The following is a 22,743-nucleotide window of genomic DNA, read 5'->3' on the forward strand; positions in this document are numbered from 1 at the left end:
TAGTGGTGCTGTTTAACTATCTTAGCAGCAGCAGTAGTGCTGTTCAACTGTCTTAGCAGCAGCAGTAGTAGCGCTGTTCAACTGTCTTAGCAGCAGCAGTACTGGTGCTGTTCAACTGTCTTAGCAGCAGTAGTAGTGGTGCTGTTCAACTGTCTTAGCAGCAATAGTAGTGGTGCTGTTCAACTGGTTTAGCAGTAGTAGTAGTAGTGCTGTTCAACTGTCTTAGCAGCAGCAGTAGTAGTAGTGGTGCTGTTCAACTGGTTTAGCAGTAGTAGTAGTAGTGCTGTTCAACTGTCTTAGCAGCAGCAGTAGTAGTAGTGGTGCTGTTCAACTGTCTTAGCAGCAGCAGTAGTAGTGCTGTTCAACTGTCTTAGCAGCAGCAGTAGTAGTGCTGTTCAACTGTCTTAGCAGCAATAGTAGTGGTGCTGTTCAACTGGTTTAGCAGTAGTAGTAGTTGTGCTGTTCAACTGTCTTAGCAGCAGCAGTAGTGGTGCTGTTCAACTGTCTTAGCAGCAGTAGTAGTAGTGCTGTTCAACTGTCATAGCAGCAGCAGTTGTTGTGCTGTTCAACTGTCTTCTCAGCAGTAGTAGTGGTGCTTTTCAACTGGCTTAGCAGCAACAGTAGTGGTGCTGTTCAACTGTCTTAGCAGTAATGGTGCTGTTCAACTGTCTTAGCAGTAATGTTGCTGTTCAACTATGCTAGCAGCAGCAGTAGTTGTGCCGTTCAACTGTCTTAGCAGCAGTAGTAGTGGTGTTGTTCAACTGTCTTAGCAGCAGTAGTAGTGGTGTTGTTCAACTGTCTTAGCAGCAGTAGTAGTGGTGTTGTTCAACTGTCTTAGCAGCAGTAGTAGTGGTGCTGTTCAACTGTCTTAGCAGCAGTAGTAGTGGTGCTGTTCAACTGGCTTAGCAGCAACAGTAGTAGTTGTGCTGTTCAACTGGCTTAGCAGCAACAGTAGTAGTTGTGCTGTTCAACTGGCTTAGCAGCAACAGTAGTAGTGGTGCTGTTCAACTGGCTTAGCAGCAACAGTAGTAGTGGTGCTGTTCAACTGGCTTAGCAGCAACAGTAGTGGTGCTGTTCAACTGGCTTAGCAGCAACAGTAGTAGTGGTGCTGTTCAACTGGCTTAGCAGCAACAGTAGTTGTGCTGTTCAACTGGCTTAGCAGCAACAGTAGTAGTTGTGCTGTTCAACTGGCTTAGCAGCAACAGTAGTGGTGCTGTTCAACTGGCTTAGCAGCAACAGTAGTGGTGCTGTTCAACTGGCTTAGCAGCAACAGTAGTAGTGGTGCTGTTCAACTGGCTTAGCAGCAACAGTAGTTGTGCTGTTCAACTGGCTTAGCAGCAACAGTAGTAGTTGTGCTGTTCAACTGGCTTAGCAGCAACAGTAGTGGTGCTGTTCAACTGGCTTAGCAGCAACAGTAGTAGTGGTGCTGTTCAACTGGCTTAGCAGCAACAGTAGTAGTGGTGCTGTTCAACTGGCTTAGCAGCAACAGTAGTAGTGGTGCTGTTCAACTGGCTTAGCAGCAACAGTAGTGGTGCTGTTCAACTGTCTTAGCAGCAGCAGTAGTGGTGCTGTTCAACTGTCTTCTCAGCAGTAGTAGTGGTGCTTTTCAACTGGCTTAGCAGCAACAGTAGTGGTGCTGTTCAACTGTCTTAGCAGTAATGGTGCTGTTCAACTGTCTTAGCAGTAATGTTGCTGTTCAACTATGCTAGCAGCAGCAGTAGTTGTGCTGTTCAACTGTCTTAGCAGCAGTAGTAGTGGTGTTGTTCAACTGTCTTAGCAGCAGTAGTAGTGGTGTTGTTCAACTGTCTTAGCAGCAGTAGTAGTGGTGCTGTTCAACTGTCTTAGCAGCAGTAGTAGTGGTGCTGTTCAACTGGCTTAGCAGCAACAGTAGTAGTTGTGCTGTTCAACTGGCTTAGCAGCAACAGTAGTAGTTGTGCTGTTCAACTGGCTTAGCAGCAACAGTAGTAGTGGTGCTGTTCAACTGGCTTAGCAGCAACAGTAGTAGTGGTGCTGTTCAACTGGCTTAGCAGCAACAGTAGTGGTGCTGTTCAACTGGCTTAGCAGCAACAGTAGTAGTGGTGCTGTTCAACTGGCTTAGCAGCAACAGTAGTAGTGGTGCTGTTCAACTGGCTTAGCAGCAACAGTAGTAGTGGTGCTGTTCAACTGGCTTAGCAGCAACAGTAGTAGTGGTGCTGTTCAACTGGCTTAGCAGCAACAGTAGTAGTGGTGCTGTTCAACTGGCTTAGCAGCAACAGTAGTTGTGCTGTTCAACTGGCTTAGCAGCAACAGTAGTAGTTGTGCTGTTCAACTGGCTTAGCAGCAACAGTAGTGGTGCTGTTCAACTGGCTTAGCAGCAACAGTAGTGGTGCTGTTCAACTGGCTTTGCAGCAACAGTAGTAGTTGTGCTGTTCAACTGTCTTAGCAGAAGTTGTAGTGGTGCTGTTCAACTGTCTCAGCAGCAGCAGTAGTAGTGGTCCTGTTCAACTGGCTTAGCAGCAACAGTAGTAGTGGTGCTGTTCAACTGGCTTAGCAGCAACAGTAGTAGTTGTGCTGTTCAACTGTCTTAGCAGAAGTTGTAGTGGTGCTGTTCAACTGTCTCAGCAGCAGCAGTAGTAGTGGTCCTGTTCAACTGGCTTAGCAGCAACAGTAGTAGTGGTGCTGTTCAACTGGCTTAGCAGCAACAGTAGTAGTGGTGCTGTTCAACTGGCTTAGCAGCAACAGTAGTGGTTCTGTTCAATTGGCTTAGCAGCAACAGTAGTAGTAGTGCTGTTCAACTGTCTTAGCAGAAGTTGTAGTGGTGCTGTTCAACTGTCTTAGCAGAAGTTGTAGTGGTGCTGTTCAACTGGCTTAGCAGCAACAGTAGTGGTGCTGTTCAACTGTCTCAGCAGAAGTTGTAGTGGTGCTGTTCAACTGTCTCAGCAGCAGTAGTAGTGGTGCTGTTCAACTGTCTCAGCAGCAACAGTAGTGGTGCTGTTCAACTGTCTCAGCAGCAGTAGTAGTGGTGCTGTTCAACTGTCTCAGCAGAAGTTGTAGTGGTGCTGTTCAACTGTCTCAGCAGCAGTAGTAGTGGTGCTGTTCAACTGGCTTAGCAGCAACAGTAGTACTGGTGCTGTTCAACTGTCTCAGCAGCAGTAGTAGTGGTGCTGTTCAACTGTCTCAGCAGAAGTTGTAGTGGTGCTGTTCAACTGTCTCAGCAGCAGTAGTGGTAATGTTCAACTGTCTTAGCAGCAGTAGGAGTAGTGCTGTTAAACTGTCTTAGCAGAAGTAGTAGTGGTGCTGTTCAACTGTCTTAACAGCAGTAGTGGTGCTGTTCAACTGTCTTAACAGCAGTAGTGGTGCTGTTCAACTGTCTCAGCAGCAGCAGTAGTGGTGCTGTTCAACTGTCTTAGCAGCAGCATTTCTCTGGACTGGAGACAGACAACTGTCTTAGCTGTAGTTTTTCTCTGAATACACACAGACAGCCATATGGCAGCATGCAGCTGTGGAGGGATTAAGGATGTGGTGTGTGTTCATCCTATCACTCTGTCATTCCTCTCGTGGTAAAGATAAGATATCTCCTTCTCACCAGCTGTGTGTTGCACTGGGAGGAAGTTGTGCACCATGGTTGTCTGTTATCCACAACGAGGCCATGTGCAGCATTGTTGTGGTGGAAGAGTTGCAACGCTGTATAAACTGCCGTAGTTCTGGTTTGTATTCAGCGTGCGGTGAACTTTTCCTACTTCCTGTAACTGACTGGTGATTGCTCAGCCGCCGTCAGTAGAAGATATAAGCACTAGCTTTGCGTTAGCTTAGCATAAGCATTGTGTTAACACCGTTAAGGTGACTGTGTCAGAGGTGAGTTGGGCTAATGCCTTGCTTTCTTAGAGAGATGTGGCCTTCGACAAGTCAAAAGGATGAGTTATCTGTACTGCTGCCACTGTTTTTTAAATCCTCTGTTTTCTGTGAGGGTTAGTGGTGGCCTGTGTTATCCTGCTAGCATAGCATGATTAAGACAGTGGGTGTTAATGACAGTGGGTGTCCTGTTGTTGGTCCTCTACCACCACCTCAACAGGGGGTCAGAGGGCTAGGTGGGCTGCTGGCAGTGAACTAGTTCTCATCTTAAAGGTTCTAGCCTAGGACCATGTTACATCAGTTTACCTCTCTATTCAGAGTTAACATGGGGCCTCCCTCAGTTTACCTCTCTATTCAGAGTTAACATGGGGCCTCCCTTAGTTTACCTCTCTATTCAGAGTTAACATGGGGCCTCCCTCAGTTTACCTCTCTATTCAGAGTTAACATGGGGCCTCCCTCAGTTTACCTTTCTATTTAGAGTTAACATGGGGCCTCCCTCAGTTTACCTTTCTATTCAGAGTTAACATGGGGCCTCCCTCAGTTTACCTTTCTATTCAGAGTTAACATGGGGCCTCCCTCAGTTTACCTTTCTAGTTTACCTTTCTATTCAGAGTTAACATGGGGCCTCCCTCAGTTTACCTTTCTATTTAGAGTTAACATGGGGCCTCCCTCAGTTTACCTTTCTAGTTTACCTTTCTATTTAGAGTTAACATGGGGCCTCCCTCAGTTTACCTTTCTATTCAGAGTTAACATGGGGCCTCCCTCAGTTTACCTTTCTATTTATAGTTAACATGGGGCCTCCCTCAGTTTACCTTTCTATGTAGAGTTAAAATGGGGCCTCCCTCAGTTTACCTTGCTATTCAGAGTTAACATGGGGCCTCCCTCAGTTTACTTTTCTATGTAGAGTTAACATGGGGCCTCCCTCAGTTTACCTTTCTATTTAGAGTTAACATGGGGCCTCCCTCAGTTTACCTTTCTATTCAGAGTTAACATGGGGCCTCCCTCAGTTTACCTTTCTATTTAGAGTTAACATGGGGCCTCCCTCAGTTTACCTTTCTATGTAGAGTTAACATGGGGCCTCCCTCAGTTTACCTTTCTATGTAGAGTTAACATGGGGCCTCCCTCAGTTTACCTTTCTATTTAGAGTTAACATGGGGCCTCCCTCAGTTTACCTTTCTAGTTTACCTTTCTATTCAGAGTTAACATGGGGCCTACCTCAGTTTACCTTTCTAGTTTACCTTTCTATGTAGAGTTAAAATGGGGCCTCCCTCAGTTTACCTTGCTATTCAGAGTTAACATGGGGCCTCCCTCAGTTTACTTTTCTATGTAGAGTTAACATGGGGCCTCCCTCAGTTTACCTTTCTATTTAGAGTTAACATGGGGCCTCCCTCAGTTTACCTTTCTATTCAGAGTTAACATGGGGCCTCCCTCAGTTTACCTTTCTATTTAGAGTTAACATGGGGCCTCCCTCAGTTTACCTTTCTATGTAGAGTTAACATGGGGCCTCCCTCAGTTTACCTTTCTATGTAGAGTTAACATGGGGCCTCCCTCAGTTTACCTTTCTATTTAGAGTTAACATGGGGCCTCCCTCAGTTTACCTTTCTAGTTTACCTTTCTATTCAGAGTTAACATGGGGCCTACCTCAGTTTACCTTTCTAGTTTACCTTTCTATTTAGAGTTAACATGGGGTCTCCCTCAGTTTACCTTTCTATTCAGAGTTAACATGGGGCCTACCTCAGTTTACCTTTCTAGTTTACCTTTCTATTCAGAGTTAACATGGGGCCTCCCTCAGTTTACCTTTCTATTTATAGTTAACATGGGGCCTCCCTCAGTTTACCTTTCTATTCAGAGTTAACATGGGGCCTCCCTCAGTTTACCTTTCTATTTAGAGTTAACATGGGGCCTCCCTCAGTTTACCTTTCTATGTAGAGTTAACATGGGGCCTCCCTCAGTTTACCTTTCTATGTAGAGTTAACATGGGGCCTCCCTCAGTTTACTTTTCTATGTAGAGTTAACATGGGGCCTCCCTCAGTTTACCTTTCTATTTAGAGTTAACATGGGGCCTCCCTCAGTTTACCTTTCTATTCAGAGTTAACATGGGGCCTCCCTCAGTTTACCTTTCTATTTAGAGTTAACATGGGGCCTCCCTCAGTTTACCTTTCTATGTAGAGTTAACATGGGGCCTCCCTCAGTTTACCTTTCTATGTAGAGTTAACATGGGGCCTCCCTCAGTTTACCTTTCTATTTAGAGTTAACATGGGGCCTCCCTCAGTTTATCTTTCTATTTAGAGTTAACATGGGGCCTCCCTCAGTTTACCTTTCTATTTAGAGTTAACATGGGGCCTCCCTCAGTTTACCTTTCTATTTAGAGTTAACATGGGGCCTACCTCAGTTTACCTTTCTATTCAGAGTTAACATGGGGCCTACCTCAGTTTACCTTTCTAGTTTACCTTTCTATTCAGAGTTAACATGGGGCCTACCTCAGTTTACCTTTCTAGTTTACCTTTCTATTTAGAGTTAACATGGGGCCTCCCTCAGTTTACCTTTCTATTCAGAGTTAACATGGGGCCTACCTCAGTTTACCTTTCTAGTTTACCTTTCTATTCAGAGTTAACATGGGGCCTCCCTCAGTTTACCTTTCTATTTATAGTTAACATGGGGCCTCCCTCAATTTACCTTTCTAGTTTACCTTTCTATTTAGAGTTAACATGGGCCTCCCTCAGTTTACCTTTCTATTTAGAGTTAACATGGGGCCTCCCTCAGTTTACCTTTCTATTTCGAGTTAACATGGGGCCTCCCTCAGTTACCTTTCTATTTAGAGTTAACATGGGGCCTCCCTCAGTTTACCTTTCTAGTTTACCTTTCTATGTAGAGTTAACATGGGGCCTCCCTCAGTTTACCTTTCTATTTAGAGTTAACATGGGGCCTCCCTCAGTTTACCTTTCTATGTAGAGTTAACATGGGGCCTCCCTCAGTTTACCTTTCTATTCAGAGTTAACATGGGGCCTCCCTCAGTTTACCTTTCTATTTAGAGTTAACATGGGGCCTCCCTCAGTTTACCTTTCTAGTTTACCTTTCTATTCAGAGTTAACATGGGGCCTCCCTCAGTTTACCTTTCTATTCAGAGTTAACATGGGGCCTCCCTCAGTTTACCTTTCTATTTATAGTTAACATGGGGCCTCCCTCAGTTTACCTTTCTATGTAGAGTTAAAATGGGGCCTCCCTCAGTTTACCTTGCTATTCAGAGTTAACATGGGGCCTCCCTCAGTTTACCTCTCTATTCAGAGTTAACATGGGGCCTCCCTCAGTTTACCTCTCTATTCAGAGTTAACATGGGGCCTCCCTCAGTTTACCTCTCTATTCAGAGTTAACATGGGGCCTCCCTCAGTTTACCTCTCTATTCAGAGTTAACATGGGGCCTCCCTCAGTTTACCTCTCTATTCAGAGTTAACATGGGGCCTCCCTTAGTTTACCTCTCTATTCAGAGTTAACATGGGGCCTCCCTCAGTTTACCTCTCTATTCAGAGTTAACATGGGGCCTCCCTCAGTTTACCTTTCTATTCAGAGTTAACATGGGGCCTCCCTCAGTTTACCTTTCTATTCAGAGTTAACATGGGGCCTCCCTCAGTTTACCTTTCTATTCAGTGTTAACATGGGGCCTTCCACTGTCTGTGTTTACCATAAAGGGTATGAGTAAAACCCCATTATTTTGATTTGGTTTCTGCCTGTATAAACGGTATGAGTAAAAACCCATTATTTTGATTTGGTTTCTGCCTGTATAAACGGTATTGGAATTCACCTGCGCACTTTTGAGGAAGATAATCATATATTCAGACGCACGTGTGTTTGACAACAGCTGAGCCCTTCACCTTCTAACAGGACAACAACCCTCAGCACACAGCCAAGACAACGGGTATGGCTTCTGTTCAGTTGTTGTTTTTTTTTGTTTTTTTTTGCAAATAAAACATTTTTTGCTTTGTCATAATGGGATATTGTGTGTAGATTGATGAGGAAAAACAACAATTTAATACATTTAGAATATGGCTGTAATGTAACAAAATGTGGAACATTTATGTTTAAACAATTTGACCAATGCAGAATAGTTGATTTGAGGAGTAGGAGAGGAAGAGGGGTGAGGAAGAGGGGTGAGGAAGAGTGGAGAGGAAGAGTGGAGCTTGTCTTCTTTGTCTAAGCCAGCCCTGTGAGGGGTGGAGAGGAGGGACTTCCAGGCCTTCAGCTCTTTACAGGCCGAGTAAAATCAGCTCTTTGTTTTTGCGGGCCAGCCCGGTGCTCCCTCCCTATGTTGCCTCCCTCCCAGGGTTCATGAATGTAATTATAGTTGGCTGAGCTGACGGAGTGGAGGCAGGAGACGACATGCCAGGAGCCAGGAGCTAGCTAGGAGCCAAGAGCTAGGAAGTAGCTAGGAGCCAGGAGCTAAGAATTAGCTAGGAGCCAGGAACTAGCTAGGAGCTAGCTAGGAGCCAGCTAGGAGCCAGGAGCTAGCTAGGATCCAGGAGCTAACTAGGAGCCAGGAGCTAGCTAGGAGCCAGGAGCTATGAACTAGCTAGGAGCCAGGAACTAGCTAGGAGCTCAGAGCCAGGAAGTAGCTAGGAACTAGGAGCCAGGAAGTAGCTAGGACCACAGTCTACTGTACTGTACACACTCTGATGTTCCTCCTTCTCGTCCTCCTCGCTAAAACAACACAAACCAATAATAACCCTCCTCCATGTTTGTACCTTCTGCACATATTAAACAACAGACAGGCGGATCAATCATAATGTCAAGGTAAAGAGGAAGCCATTCCGGAACTGTGTGTGTGTGTGCGTGTGCAGTGTGCGTGCAGTGTGTGTGTGTGCGTGCAGTGTGAAGCGGTCATGGCTGTTTTGAAATGGAGGGTGGAGTCCTAAGATCACACACATTCCTCAGGTATTATTACTCTGGTCCAGGCTCCTGGTCTCACAGGAGAGGAGGAGACCAGTTAGATTGTTATTGACCCAGTCATATCAGCACTAGGCCAGCTGGTTGCACAGAGGAGAGGACAGATATAACACTGAGGATATTCCACAGTTACAGAGTTGCGTTGACTCTGATTTTTCACTTAATGTATGTCAGATAAAAAAAACGTTAATTTCAAAGTTTAACATGCAATACAACTCTATGCACGAGGGCAATAGTCCTGTACTGTACTCTACTGTAATTTACCGTAGAGTCCTCTCCTGTACTGTACTCTACTGTAATTTACCGTATAGTCCTCTCCTGTACTGTAATTTACTGTAATTTACCGTATAGTCCTGTACTGTACTCTACTGTAATTTACCGTATAGTCCTGTACTGTACTCTACTGTAATTTACTGTATAGTCCTCTCCTGTACTGTACTCTACTGTAATTTACCGTATAGTCCTCTCCTGTACTGTACTCTACTGTAATTTACCGTATAGTCCGAACTTGTGAATTATAGACCACGGACGGACCAAATCTAAACCAATCATAGATGTCTATGTCCACGGACGGACCAAATCTAAACCATTCATAGATGTCTATGTCCACGGACGGACCAAATCTAAACCAATCACAAATGTCTATGTCCACGGACGGACTAAATCTAAACCAATCACAGATGTCTATGTCCACGGACGGACCAAATCTAAACCAATCATAGATGTCTATGTTTGGGCCAAATGAAGACCAGTCCGTTGAAATCAACGCCAGAACGGACTGACCAAATTTTAAACTACTTTTCAACGTCTGGTGTCAGTTGGTGCGCGGTGGGTGAAGATGCTGCTGCGGTAAAGGAGAGGGGGCTCCTGCGGTAAAGGAGAGGGGGCTACTACCAACGGGACAGGTGTCAGTAAGAGCCGGCAGAGGTTACGCTAATTAGAGAGAGAGGGAGAAACAGCTAAGAGCTGAACATAACAGTATGTCAGTGGAAGGGAGGACTTTGTCCCCAGCACAAGGTGCACCTGTGTAAGGATCATGTTGTTTAATCAGCTTCTTGATATGCCACACCTGTCAGGTGGATGGATTATCTGTGCACAACATTTCAGAGAAATAAGCTGTTTGTGCGTCTGGAACATTTCTGGGATCTTTTATTTACTTTGAATATTTAAGTAAATACCAGCAGTCAACTTGAAGAGACCACTCCCATCAGGATAAACGCTTCACCATAGGTTGAAGATAATCACTCACAATTGCTGTGTATTTATTGGCATCTAAGTGGTAGAGTGGATCTAAACCAGGAAAATTCACCCCACACCATAACAGCTCAAACAACTAGTCTTTTCTTGATTTTGCTAGTTACCAGTATAAAGGGTCTATATATTAGCTAGCTAACGTTAGTTGAAAAAAAGCATAGGGTATCTTGTGAGGTCGATTCAGTGTAGATAATATAGCTAGCTAGATTCCTTTTAGTAGGTACAAATCCGAAGATGTTCGTTAGCTAGCTAAGTAGCCGTGTTAGCTAGCTTGAACATTGAACACACTGAGTTTAGTATCCAACGGTAGATAAATAGTTAGCTAAGTAGCTAGCAGGCTAAAAAAGCAACCCAGACGCGGTGTCTGCAGAAGTTCTGCCCCCATTAATTTTCAATGAATACAACAGGTGCCGAATACAACAGGTGTAGACCTTAGTGAAATGCTTAGTTACAAGCCCCTAACCAAAAATGCAGTTTAAAAAAAATACGGATAAGAATAAGAGATAAAAGTATCAAGTAATTCAAGAGCAGCAGTAAAATATAACAATATATTCAGGGGCGTGCCAGTTGGTTGAGGTAGTATGTACATGTAGGTAATTAGTAATTAAAGTGACTATGCATAGATGACAACAGAGAGTGGCAGTGGTGAGGGGAGGGTGGGGGGCAATGTGAATAGTCTGGGTAGCCATTTGACTAGATGTTCAGTAGTCTTATGGCTTGGGGGTAGAAGCTGTTTAGAAGCATATTGGACCAAGACTTGGCGCTCCGGTACCGCTTGGCATGCGGTAGCAGAGCGAACAGTCTATGACTAGGGTGGCTGGAGTCTTTGACAATTTTTAGGGCCTTCCTCTGACACCGCCTGGTGTCGAGGTCCTGGATGGCAGAAAGCTTGGCCCCAGTGATGTACTGGGCCGTTCGCACTACCCTCTGTAGTGCCTTGCGGTCGGAGGCCGAGAAGTTGCCATACCAGGCAGTGATTCAAGCTCTCGATGGTGCAGCTGTAGAACCTTTTGAGGACCTGAGGACCCTTGACAAGTCTTTTCAGTCTCCTAAGGGGGAATAGGTTTTGTCGTGCGCGCTTCACGACTGTCATGGTGTGCTTGGACCATGTTAGTTTGTTGGTGATGTGGACAGCAAGGAACTTGAAGCTCTCAACCTGCTCCACTACAGCCCTGTCGATGAGAATGGGGGCGTGCTCGGTCCTCTTTTTCCTGTAGTCCACGATCATCTCTTTTGTCTCAATCACATTGAGGGAGAGGTTGTTGTCCTGGCACCACGCGGCCAGGTCTCTGACCTCCTCCCTATAGGCTTTTGTTGACACTAAACCATCCAGGGCTGTTGACACTAAACCATCCAGTGCTGTTGACACTAAACCATCCAGGGCTGTTGACACTAAACCATCCAGGGCTGTTGACACTAAACCATCCAGGGCTGTTGACACTAAACCATCCAGGGCTGTTGACACTAAACCATCCAGGGCTGTTGACACTAAACCATCCAGGGCTGTTGACACTAAACCATCCAGGGCTGTTGACACTAAACCATCCAGGGCTGTTGACACTAAACCATCCAGGGCTGTTGACACTAAACCATCCAGGGCTGTTGACACTAAACCATCCAGGGCTGTTGACACTAAACCATCCACGGCTGTTGACACTAAACCATCCAGGGCTGTTGACACTAAACCATCCAGGGCTGTTGACACTAAACCATCCAGGGCTGTTGACACTAAACCATCCACGGCTGTTGACACTAAACCATCCAGGGCTGTTGACACTATACCATCCAGGGCTGTTGACACTAAACCATCCAGGGCTGTTGACACTAAACCATCCAGGGCTGTCACCTCTGGGTTTGTCCTTACATTTTGGGACATTTGACATTTTAGTCATTTAGCGGACTCTCTTGTTCAGACACTTAGTCAGTTTATTCAACTAAGGAAGATAAAACAACACATCCCAGTAATTTCTCTTCATTTTTGTTTTATGAGTGTGAGCTTAATCTCTTTATTACTGTGAAGCATCTAATAAAATGTTCTGATTTGGTTGTGAATGGTTCATTAAGCCTAGTCATAATTATGTTCTGATATGGGATGATTAGATGGGCCCTAAACACTGTTAAACCACCCACACAATATATCTCCAATGAAAATAACATCATTGTTGACAATAGGCTTCTTCTGTTTTCTTTTTTTCAGGTCATCAGAGGTCATCAGCGAAGCGTCGTAACTCTGAAGTTGACAGCTTTGATGCAGTACAGGTAAGATGTTCAGTGTGTTGGTTAATATAAAATAGTTTGGTCATGTTATTGAGATTGTCAGAGAAACCTCCAAGGTAACTAGCTAGCTAACTTGTAATTCTGGAAGTTTAGCCAAACCTATAAATAGATTAATGTAGCTAAAATACAGTAACGTACCAAGTTATTTTGGGGGAAGATACGGAGGACTCGGAAAGTATTCAGATCTTTTAACTTTTTCCACATGTTGTTACGTTACAGCCTTTTTCTGACATGGGTTAAATGAAGTGTTTTCCTCAGTCTACACAATATCTCACAATGACGAAGTGAAAACACATTTTTAGAAATGTTTGCTAATTTATTGAAAATTAAAAGACCGATACCTTATTTACGTAAGTATTCAGACGCTTTGCGATGAGACTAAACTGTCCGTTGTCTGTTGAGACTAAACCGTCCAGGGCTGTTGAGACTAAACCGTCCGTTGTCTGTTGAGACTAAACCGTCTGTTGAGACTAAACCGTCCGTTGAGACTAAACCATCCGTTGTCTGTTGAGACTAAACCATCCGTTGTCTGTTGAGACTAAACCATCCGTTGTCTGTTGAGACTAAACCATCCGTTGTCTGTTGAGACTAAACCGTCCGTTGTCTGTTGAGACTAAACCGTCCGTTGTTTGTTGAGACTAAACCGTCCGTTGTCTGTTGAGACTAAACCGTCCGTTGTCTGTTGAGACTAAACCGTCTGTTGAGACTAAACCGTCTGTTGAGACTAAACCGTCTGTTGAGACTAAACCATCCGTTGTCTGTTGAGACTAAACCGTCCGTTGTCTGTTGAGACTAAACCGTCTGTTGAGACTAAACCATCCGTTGTCTGTTGAGACTAAACCATCCGTTGTCTGTTGAGACTAAACCATCCGTTGTCTGTTGAGACTAAACCATCCGTTGTCTGTTGAGACTAAACCATCCGTTGTCTGTTGAGACTAAACCATCCGTTGTCCGTTGAGACTAAACCGTCCGTTGTCTGTTGAGACTAAACCATCCGTTGAGACTAAACCATCCATTGTCTGTTGAGACTAAACCGTCCGTTGTCTGTTGAGACTAAACCGTCCGTTGTCTGTTGAGACTAAACCGTCCGTTGTCTGTTGAGACTAAACCGTCCGTTGAGACTAAACCGTCCGTTGTCTGTTGAGACTAAACCGTCCGTTGAGACTAAACCGTCCGTTGAGACTAAACCGTCCGTTGAGACTAAACCGTCCGTTGAGACTAAACCGTCCGTTGAGACTAAACCGTCCGTTGTCTGTTGAGACTAAACCGTCCGTTGTCTGTTGAGACTAAACCGTCCGTTGTCTGTTGAGACTAAACCATCCGTTGTCCGTTGAGACTAAACCATCCGTTGTCTGTCCGGAGGGCTGCCGTTTTATGGGTTCTTAACCTCTAGCATCGAGCAATCCCGTATCCGGGAGCGTAATCATAGCCTCAAGCTCATTACCATAACGCAACGTTTCCTATTCATGAAAATCGCAAATGAAATGAAATAAATATATTGAAACACAACCTTAGCCTTTTGTTAACAACACTGTCATCTCAGATTTTCAAAATATGCTTTAACCAAAGCTACACAAGCATTTGTGTAAGAGTATTGATAGCCTAGCATAGCATTAAGCCTAGCATTCAGCAGGCAACATTTTCACAAAAACAAGAAAAGCATTCAAATAAAATAATTTACCTTTGAAGAACTTCGGATGTTTTCAATGAGGAGACTCTCAGTTAGATAGCAAATGTTCATTTTTTCCAAAAATATTATTTGTGTAAGAGAAATAGCTCCTTTTTGTTCATCACGTTTGGCTAAGAAAAAAAAACGAAAATGCAGTCACTTACAACGCCGAACTTTTTTCCAAATTAGCTCCATAATATCGACAGAAACATGGCAAACGTTGTTTAGAAACCATCTTCATGGTGTTTTTCACATATCTATTCGATAATCTATCAGTGGTGGCAGCTGGCTTCTCATCAGAAGAAACCGGAAAAATACTGCAGCTGGAGATTACGCAATAATTGCGACGGAGGACACCAAGCGACCACCTGGTAAATGTAGTCTCTTATGGTCAATCTTCCAATGATATGCCTACAAATACGTCACAATGCTGCAGACACCTTGGGGAAAACGTGGAAAAGGTAAGCTGACTCCTAGCTCCTCCACAGCCATATAAGGAGTCATTGCCATGAGGCGGTTTCAAAAAATGCGGCACTTCCTGATTGTATTTTTATCTGGGTTTTTTCTGTAACATCAGTTCTGTGGCACTCACAGACAATATCTTTGCAGTTTTGGAAACGTCAGAGTGTTTTCTTTCCAAAGCTGTCAATTATATGCATAGTCGAGCATCTTTTCGTGACAAAATATCTTGTTTAAAACGGGAACGTTTTTCATCCAAAAATTAAGAGCCCTCTATATCAAAGAAGTTAACCAACAGTGATATTTAGTTGTTTTTTTCGCATTGTTTATGACTTATTTTGTACATAATTTTGCTGCTACCGTCTCTTATGACCGAAAAGTTACTCATCTTAAATGAGTTGGACGAGAGGGATATACTACAGACACCCGAACAGGCTCTCATCCCCGTCATTCGCAGGAGAAAGAGACAGAAGAGGTATCGCGGAAGGAGATCGGGGTGCCTTGTGAGGATCTGCCGATGAGTGGCTAATCTGCCTTTGCCATCGGTACTATTGGCCAACGTACAATCGCTGGATAATAAATTGGACAAACTAAAAGTACGTATATCCTACCAACGGGACATTAAAAACTGTAAAATCTTACGTTTCATCGCGTCGTGGCTGAACAATATCGGATGGATAGAAAAGCTGCCTCTGGTAATACAAGGGGTGGTGGTCTATGTATATTTGTAAACAACAACACAAAATCTAAGGATGTCTTGAGGTTTTGCTCGACTGAGGTAGAGTATCTCATGATAAGCTGTAGACCACACTGTCTACCTAGAGTTTTCATCTGTATTTTTCGTAGCTGTCTACAGACCACCACAGACCGATGGTGGCACTAAAACCGCCCTCAATGAGCTGTATACCACCACAGACCGATGGTGGCACTAAGACCGCACTCAATGAGCTGTATACCACCACAGACCGATGGTGGCACTAAGACCGCACTCAATGAGCTGTATACCGTCATAAGCAAACAGGAAAATGCCGGGGACTTTAATGCAGGGAAACTTAAATCAGTTTTACCTCATCTATCAGCATGTTAAATGTGCAACCAGAGGGAAAAAAACTCTAGACCACCTTTACTCCTCACACAGAGACGTATACAAAGCTCTCCTTCGCCCTCCATTTGGCAAATCTGACCATAATTCTATCCTGATTCCTGCTTACAAGCAAAAATTAAAACAGGAAGCTCCAGTGACTCGGTCAATACAAATGTGGTCAGATGATGCAGATGCTAAACTACAGGACTGTTTTACCATCACAGACTGGAATATGTTCCGGGATTCTTCTGATGGCATTGAGGAGTACACTACATCAGTCACTGGCTTCATCAATAAGTGCATTGAGGAGTACACTACATCAGTCACTGGCTTCATCAATAAGTGCATCAATGAGGTCGTCTCCACAGTGACTGTACGTACATACTAGAGGTCGACCGATTATGATTTTTCAACGCCGATACCGATTATTGGAGGACCAAAAAAGTCGATACTGATTTAATCGGACAATTTTTTTGGGGGGGTAGGTAACTTAATATAATACATAAATAAAATCAATTTAGCCTCAAATAAATAATGAAACATGTTCAATTTGGTTTAAATAATGCAAAAACAAAGTGTTGGAGAAGAAAGTAAAAGTGCAATATGTGCTATGTAAGAAAGCTAACGTTTCAGTTCCTTGCTCAGAACATGAGAACATATGAAAGCTGGTGGTTCCTTTTAACATGAGTCTTCAATATTCCCAGGTAAGACGTTTTAGGTTGTAGTTATTATAGGAATTATAGGACTTTCTCTATATACCATTTGTATTTCATTAACCTTTGACTATTGGATGTTCTTATAGGCACTTTAGTATTGCCAGTGTAACAGTATAGTTTCCATCCCTCCTCGCTCCTCACTGGGCTTGAACCAGGAACACAACGACAACAGCCACACTCGAAGCAGCGTTACCCATGCAGAGCAAGGGAAACAACCACAGGCTCAGAGCGAGTGACGTTTGAAACGCTATGAGCGCGCGCTAACTAGCCAGCCATTTCACTTCGGATACACCAGCCTCATCTCGGGAGTTGATTGTCTTGAAGTCATAAACAGCGCAATGCTTGAAGCACAACGAAGAGCTGCTGGCAAAACGCACGAGAGTGCTGTTTGAATGAATGTTTACGTGCCTGCTTCTGCCTACCACCGCTCATTCAGATTATATGCAATGCAGGATAGGCTAGATAATATCTAGTAATATCATCAATATCATCCCTGTTCACTCATGACTGCAGGGCCAGGCATGACTCCAACATCAAGTTTGCCGATGACCCAATAGTGGTAAGCCTGATCACCAACAACAACAAGACAGACTATAAGGACGAGGTCAGAGACCTAGCCGTGTCGTGCCAGGACAACAACCTCTCCCTCAACGTGATCAAGACAAAGGAGATGATTGTGGACTACAGGAAAAGAAGGCCCGAGCACGCCCCCATTCTCATCAACAGGGCTGCAGTGGAGCAGGTTGAGAGTTCATTGGTGACCACATTATCAACAAACTAACATGGTCCAAACACACCAAGACAGTTGTGAAGAGGGCACAACAAAATCTATTCCTCCTCAGGAGACTGAAAAGATTTGTCCTGGTTCTTCAGATTTTCAAAAGGCTCTACAGCTGCACCATCGAGAGCATCCTGACTGGTTGCATCACTGCCTGGTATGGCAACTGCTCGGCCCCCGACCGCATGGCACTGCACACGGTAGTGCGTACGGCCCAGTACATCACTGGGGCCAAACATCCTGCCATCCAGGACCTCTATACCAGGCGGTGTCAGAAGAATGTCCTAAAAATTGTGAAAGACTCAGCCACCCTAGTCATAGACTGTTCTCTCTGCTACCGCACGGCAAGCGGTACCGGAGTGCCACTTCTAGGTCCAAGAGGCCTCTACACAGCCTCCCCAAAGCCATAAGACTCGTGAACACCTTTATCAAATGGCTCCCCAGACTATTTTCTTCACCCTTCTTTTACACCTCCGCTCCTCTCCACTGTTATCTTCTATGCATAGTCACTTTAATAACTCTACCTTCATGTACCTATTACTTCAACTAACCGGTGCCCCCACACATTGACTCTGTACCGGTACCCCCTGAATATAGTCTCCACATTGACTCTGTACTGGTACCCCCTGTATGTAGCCTCCACATTGACTCTGTACCGGTACCACCTGTATATAGCCTCCACATTGACTCTGTACCGGTACCCCCTGGATATAGTCTCCACATTGACTCTGTACCGGTACCCCCTGGATATAGTCTCCACATTGACTCTGTACCGGTACCCCCTGTATATAGCCTCCACATTGACTCTGTACTGGTACCCCCTGTATATAGCCTCCACATTGACTCTGTACCGGTACCCCCTGTATATAGCCTCCACATTGACTCTGTACCGGTACCCCCTGTATATAGCCTCCACATTGACTCTGTACCGTAACACCCTGTATATAGCCTCCACATTGACTCTGTACCGGTACCCCCTGTATATAGCCTCCACATTGACTCTGTACTGGTACCCCCTGTATATAGCCTCCATATTGACTCTGTACCGGTACCCCCTGTATATAGCCTCCACATTGACTCTGTACCGGTACCCCCTGTATATAGCCTCCACATTGACTCTGTACCGGTACCCCCTGTATATAGCCTCCACATTGACTCTGTACCGGTACCCCCTGAATATAGCCTCCACATTGACTCTGTACCGGTATCCCCTGTATCTAGCCTCCACATTGACTCTGTACTGGTACCCCCTGTATATAGCCTCCATATTGACTCTGTACCGGTACCCCCTGTATATAGCCTCCACATTGACTTTATACTGGTACCCCCTGTATATAGCCTCCACATTGACTCTGTACCGGTACCCCCTGTATATAGCCTCCACATTGACTCTGTACCGGTACCCCCTGTATCTAGCCTCCACATTGACTCTGTACCTGTATTCCCTGTATATAGCCTCCACATTGACTCTGTACCGGTACCCCCTGTATATAGCCTCCACATTGACTCTGTACCGGTACCCCCTGTATATAGCCTCCACATTGACTCTGTACCGGTACCCCCAGTATATAGCGTCCACATTGACTCTACTGGTACCCCCTGTATATAGCCTCCACATTGACTCTGTACCGGTACCCCCTGGATATAGCCTCCACATTGACTCTGTACCGGTACCCCCTGGATATAGTCTCGCTATTGTTATTTAATTTCTTTGCTATATATTTTTTTTTTACTCCTGCTCTTTAATTTCTTGTTACTTTTATTTCTTATCCATATTTTTTTTCAACTGCGTTGCGCTGTGAGGTCTACACTTGTTGTATTCGGCGCATGTGACTAATAAAATGTGATTGTATAATTAATAATTCCCTCATTTCAGTCTCATTCTTAACGTCGCAGACTTCAGGAATCTGCATAAATCCGAGTCTCACTAATAGGTCCGTACCACACAAATTGATTATTTATTTATTTACTAACTAACTAAATGATAACAGTGGATACACACACACACACACACACACACACACACACACGAACGGTATAGGTTATTGATTAGAAACATAAAACTGTGACAACAGGTCCCTATCAGAATTACACTATGACACTTGTTAGACAATATGGAGAGAGAAACAACACCTGGATACATTTGGGAACTACACTCGCAATAACCCTTGCCCCGAACTGCCGCTCTTTGGGTAAAAAGAAATGCATGTATTTAAATGTTGAAGGTCTTCGTCTGGTATCTCTGTTGGGCCCAGGCCTTCGTGGAAAGGGTTCCGCTTTGTGAGAAGGTTCGATTGGGCCGCCTTCTTCAGATGGCCTTCTCAGGTGTACGTCTCTGGTTGTCCACCAGATGTCACAATGTCCTTCTTCTCAGTTGTCTGTTATTTTGCACTCGTTCTGGAAGAGTGGTCTCCAGATTACGGCTAATCAGCCGCGTCGAGGATCCCAGAGTGGTCTCCTGAGGATGGCTAATCAGGCGTGTCGATGATCCCAGAGTGGTCTCCTGAGGATGGCTAATCAGCCGTGTCGATGATCCCAGAGTGGTCTCCTGAGGACGGCTAATCAGCCGTGTCGATGATCCCAGAGTGGTCTCCTGAGGACGGCTAATCAGCCGTGTCGATGATCCCAGAGTGGTCTCCTGAGGACGGCTAATCAGCCGTGTCGATGATCTCCAGAGTGGTCTCCTGAGGACGGCTAATCAGCTGACAATGATCTCCAGAGTTGTGATGAGAGCAGTGTAGCTGACGATCTCCAGAGTTGTGATGAGAGCAGTGTAGCTGACGATGATCCCAGAGTTGTGATGAGAGCAGTGTAGCTGACGATCTCCAGAGTTGTGATGAGAGCAGTGTAGCTGACGATGATCCCAGAGTTGTGATGAGAGCAGTGTAGCTGACGATGATCTCCAGAGTTGTGATGAGAGCAGTGTAGCTGATGATGATCCCAGAGTTGTGATGAGAGCAGTGTAGCTGATGATGATCCCAGAGTTGTGATGAGAGCAATGTAGCTGACGGTGATCTCCAGAGTTGTGATGAGAGCAGTGTAGCTGACGATGATCTCCAGAGTTGTGATGAGAGCAGTGTAGCTGACGATGATCCCAGAGTTGTGATGAGAGCAGTGTAGCTGACGATGATCCCAGAGTTGTGATGAGAGCAGTGTAGCTGACGATGATCCCAGAGTTGTGATGAGAGCAGTGTAGCTGACGATGATCCCAGAGTTGTGATGAGAGCAGTGTAGCTGACGATGATCCCAGAGTTGTGATGAGAGCAGTGTAGCTGACGATGATCTCCAGAGTTGTGATGAGAGCAGTGTAGCTGACGATGATCCCAGAGTTGTGATGAGAGCAGTGTAGCTGACGATGATCCCAGAGTTGTGATGAGAGCAGTGTAGCTGACGATGATCTCCAGAGTTGTGATGAGAGCAGTGTAGCTGATGATGATCCCAGAGTTGTGATGAGAGCAGTGTAGCTGATGATGATCCCAGAGTTGTGATGAGAGCAATGTAGCTGACGGTGATCTCCAGAGTTGTGATGAGAGCAGTGTAGCTGACGATGATCCCAGAGTTGTGATGAGAGCAGTGTAGCTGACGATGATCCCAGAGGTGTGATGAGAGCAGTGTAGCTGATGATGATCCCAGAGTTGTGATGAGAGCAGTGTAGCTGACGATGATCCCAGAGTTGTGATGAGAGCAGTGTAGCTGATGATGATCTCCAGAGTTGTGATGAGAGCAGTGTAGCTGACGGTGATCCCAGAGTTGTGATGAGAGCAGTGTAGCTGACGATGATCTCCAGAGTTGTGATGAGAGCAGTGTAGCTGACGATGATCCCAGAGTTGTGATGAGAGCAGTGTAGCTGACGATCTCCAGAGTTGTGATGAGAGCAGTGTAGCTGACGATGATCCCAGAGTTGTGATGAGAGCAGTGTAGCTGACGATCTCCAGAGTTGTGATGAGAGCAGTGTAGCTGATGATGATCCCAGAGTTGTGATGAGAGCAGTGTAGTTGATGATGATCCCAGAGTTGTGATGAGAGCAGTGTAGCTGATGATGATCTCCAGAGTTGTGATGAGAGCAGTGTAGCTGATGATGATCCCAGAGTTGTGATGAGAGCAGTGTAGCTGACGATGATCCCAGAGTTGTGATGAGAGCAGTGTAGCTGACGATGATCCCAGAGTTGTGATGAGAGCAGTGTAGCTGACGATGATCCCAGAGTTGTGATGAGAGCAGTGTAGCTGACGATGATCCCAGAGTTGTGATGAGAGCAGTGTAGCTGACGATGATCTCCAGAGTTGTGATGAGAGCAGTGTAGCTGACGATGATCCCAGAGTTGTGATGAGAGCAGTGTAGCTGACGATGATCCCAGAGTTGTGATGAGAGCAGTGTAGCTGATGATGATCCCAGAGTTGTGATGAGAGCAGTGTAGCTGACGATGATCCCCAGAGTTGTGATGAGAGCAGTGTAGCTGACGATGATCCCCAGAGTTGTGATGAGAGCAGTGTAGCTGACGATGATCCCCAGAGTTGTGATGAGTGCAGTGTAGCTGACGATGATCCCAGAGTTGTGATGAGAGCAGTGTAGCTGACGATGATCCCAGAGTTGTGATGAGAGCAGTGTAGCTGACGATGATCCCAGAGTTGTGATGAGAGCAGTGTAGCTGACGATGATCCCAGAGTTGTGATGAGAGCAGTGTAGCTGACGATGATCCCAGAGTTGTGATGAGAGCAGTGTAGCTGACGATGATCTCCAGAGTTGTGATGAGAGCAGTGTAGCTGACGATGATCTCCAGAGTTGTGATGAGAGCAGTGTAGCTGACGATGATCCCAGAGTTGTGATGAGAGCAGTGTAGCTGACGATGATCCCAGAGTTGTGATGAGAGCAGTGTAGCTGACGATGATTTGGAGTGAATAACCGGATGGTCCGACGTAAATGAACTTTCTTAGATACAGTACTTAGGACAGCTACTTAACTGTAGCATTGATTGTTAGAGGTGCCTTTGTCTTCTTCAACCTCGTGTTGAGTTCCACTGTCGTGACTAATGTACACCTAGCTGCAGCTCGTAGTCCGTTTAGTCTCCTATGTTAATTCTTAACACATTCTTTTATACCCTCGGGTAAAAATAATTGGCGTTTTTGCCATGCTGACGTATTGGGGCATGGCAAGTTACGGGGCAAGTTATCATAATTACTATGATCCCGTTTGAGAACTAAAATCACAATCCTATCATCACAAAAACATTCTCTTTACAGTAGACAATATCAAAAATAAAGGATGTAAACCTGATATGTAAAAGCTCTTCAAGTTGCAATGTTTTCGTTATAATGTCTTTATACCAATTTTAATGACGTCACTAAATAGACTTACATTTTCCATATTCCATCTCTCATCATTCCCAACATTAGGATGTTGAAATATATTGTCCCAGTGTTCATTGATTGATGTTGAAGTTTTGGGTGGCAAACTCTTCTGTAACACAGAGATGTTCCATTCACCCATACTAGACACCAGAAAGGAGTCGTCTACTGCATTACAATTTACTATCGACGTGAAATATCATAAAACCGCCACATCAACCCCCCCCCCCCCCCCCCCTAGACGCTGATCCACTGTCCTGATCTTTGGATCCTCACAGGAGAGGCATGACACAGGTGTGCCAAGCTTGTAGCGTCATACCCAAGAAGACTCAAGGCTGTTATCGCTGCCAAAGGTGCTTCAACAAAGTGCTGAGTAAAGGGTTAATGTTCATTC

General features: G+C 45.0%; 1 protein-coding gene across 5 annotated transcripts in view; it reads left to right on the forward strand.

Annotated features, from left to right (window-relative positions):
- Positions 1-22,743, forward strand: part of LOC110535150 (SH2/SH3 adapter protein Nck1) — a 118,737-nt gene that overhangs the window by 52,741 nt on the left and 43,253 nt on the right. For all 5 annotated transcript variants that reach the window (XM_090189214.1, XM_090189215.1, XM_090189213.1 and 2 more), the window contains exon 3: positions 12,221-12,282. The gene's annotated coding sequence lies outside the window, so the exon portion shown is untranslated. The remainder of the gene's footprint in view (positions 1-12,220; positions 12,283-22,743) is intronic.

Source organism: Oncorhynchus mykiss, chromosome 11 (assembly GCF_057628025.1).
Source record: "Oncorhynchus mykiss isolate SJ-2025 chromosome 11, ASM5762802v1, whole genome shotgun sequence".
Lineage (NCBI taxonomy): Eukaryota > Metazoa > Chordata > Actinopteri > Salmoniformes > Salmonidae > Oncorhynchus > Oncorhynchus mykiss.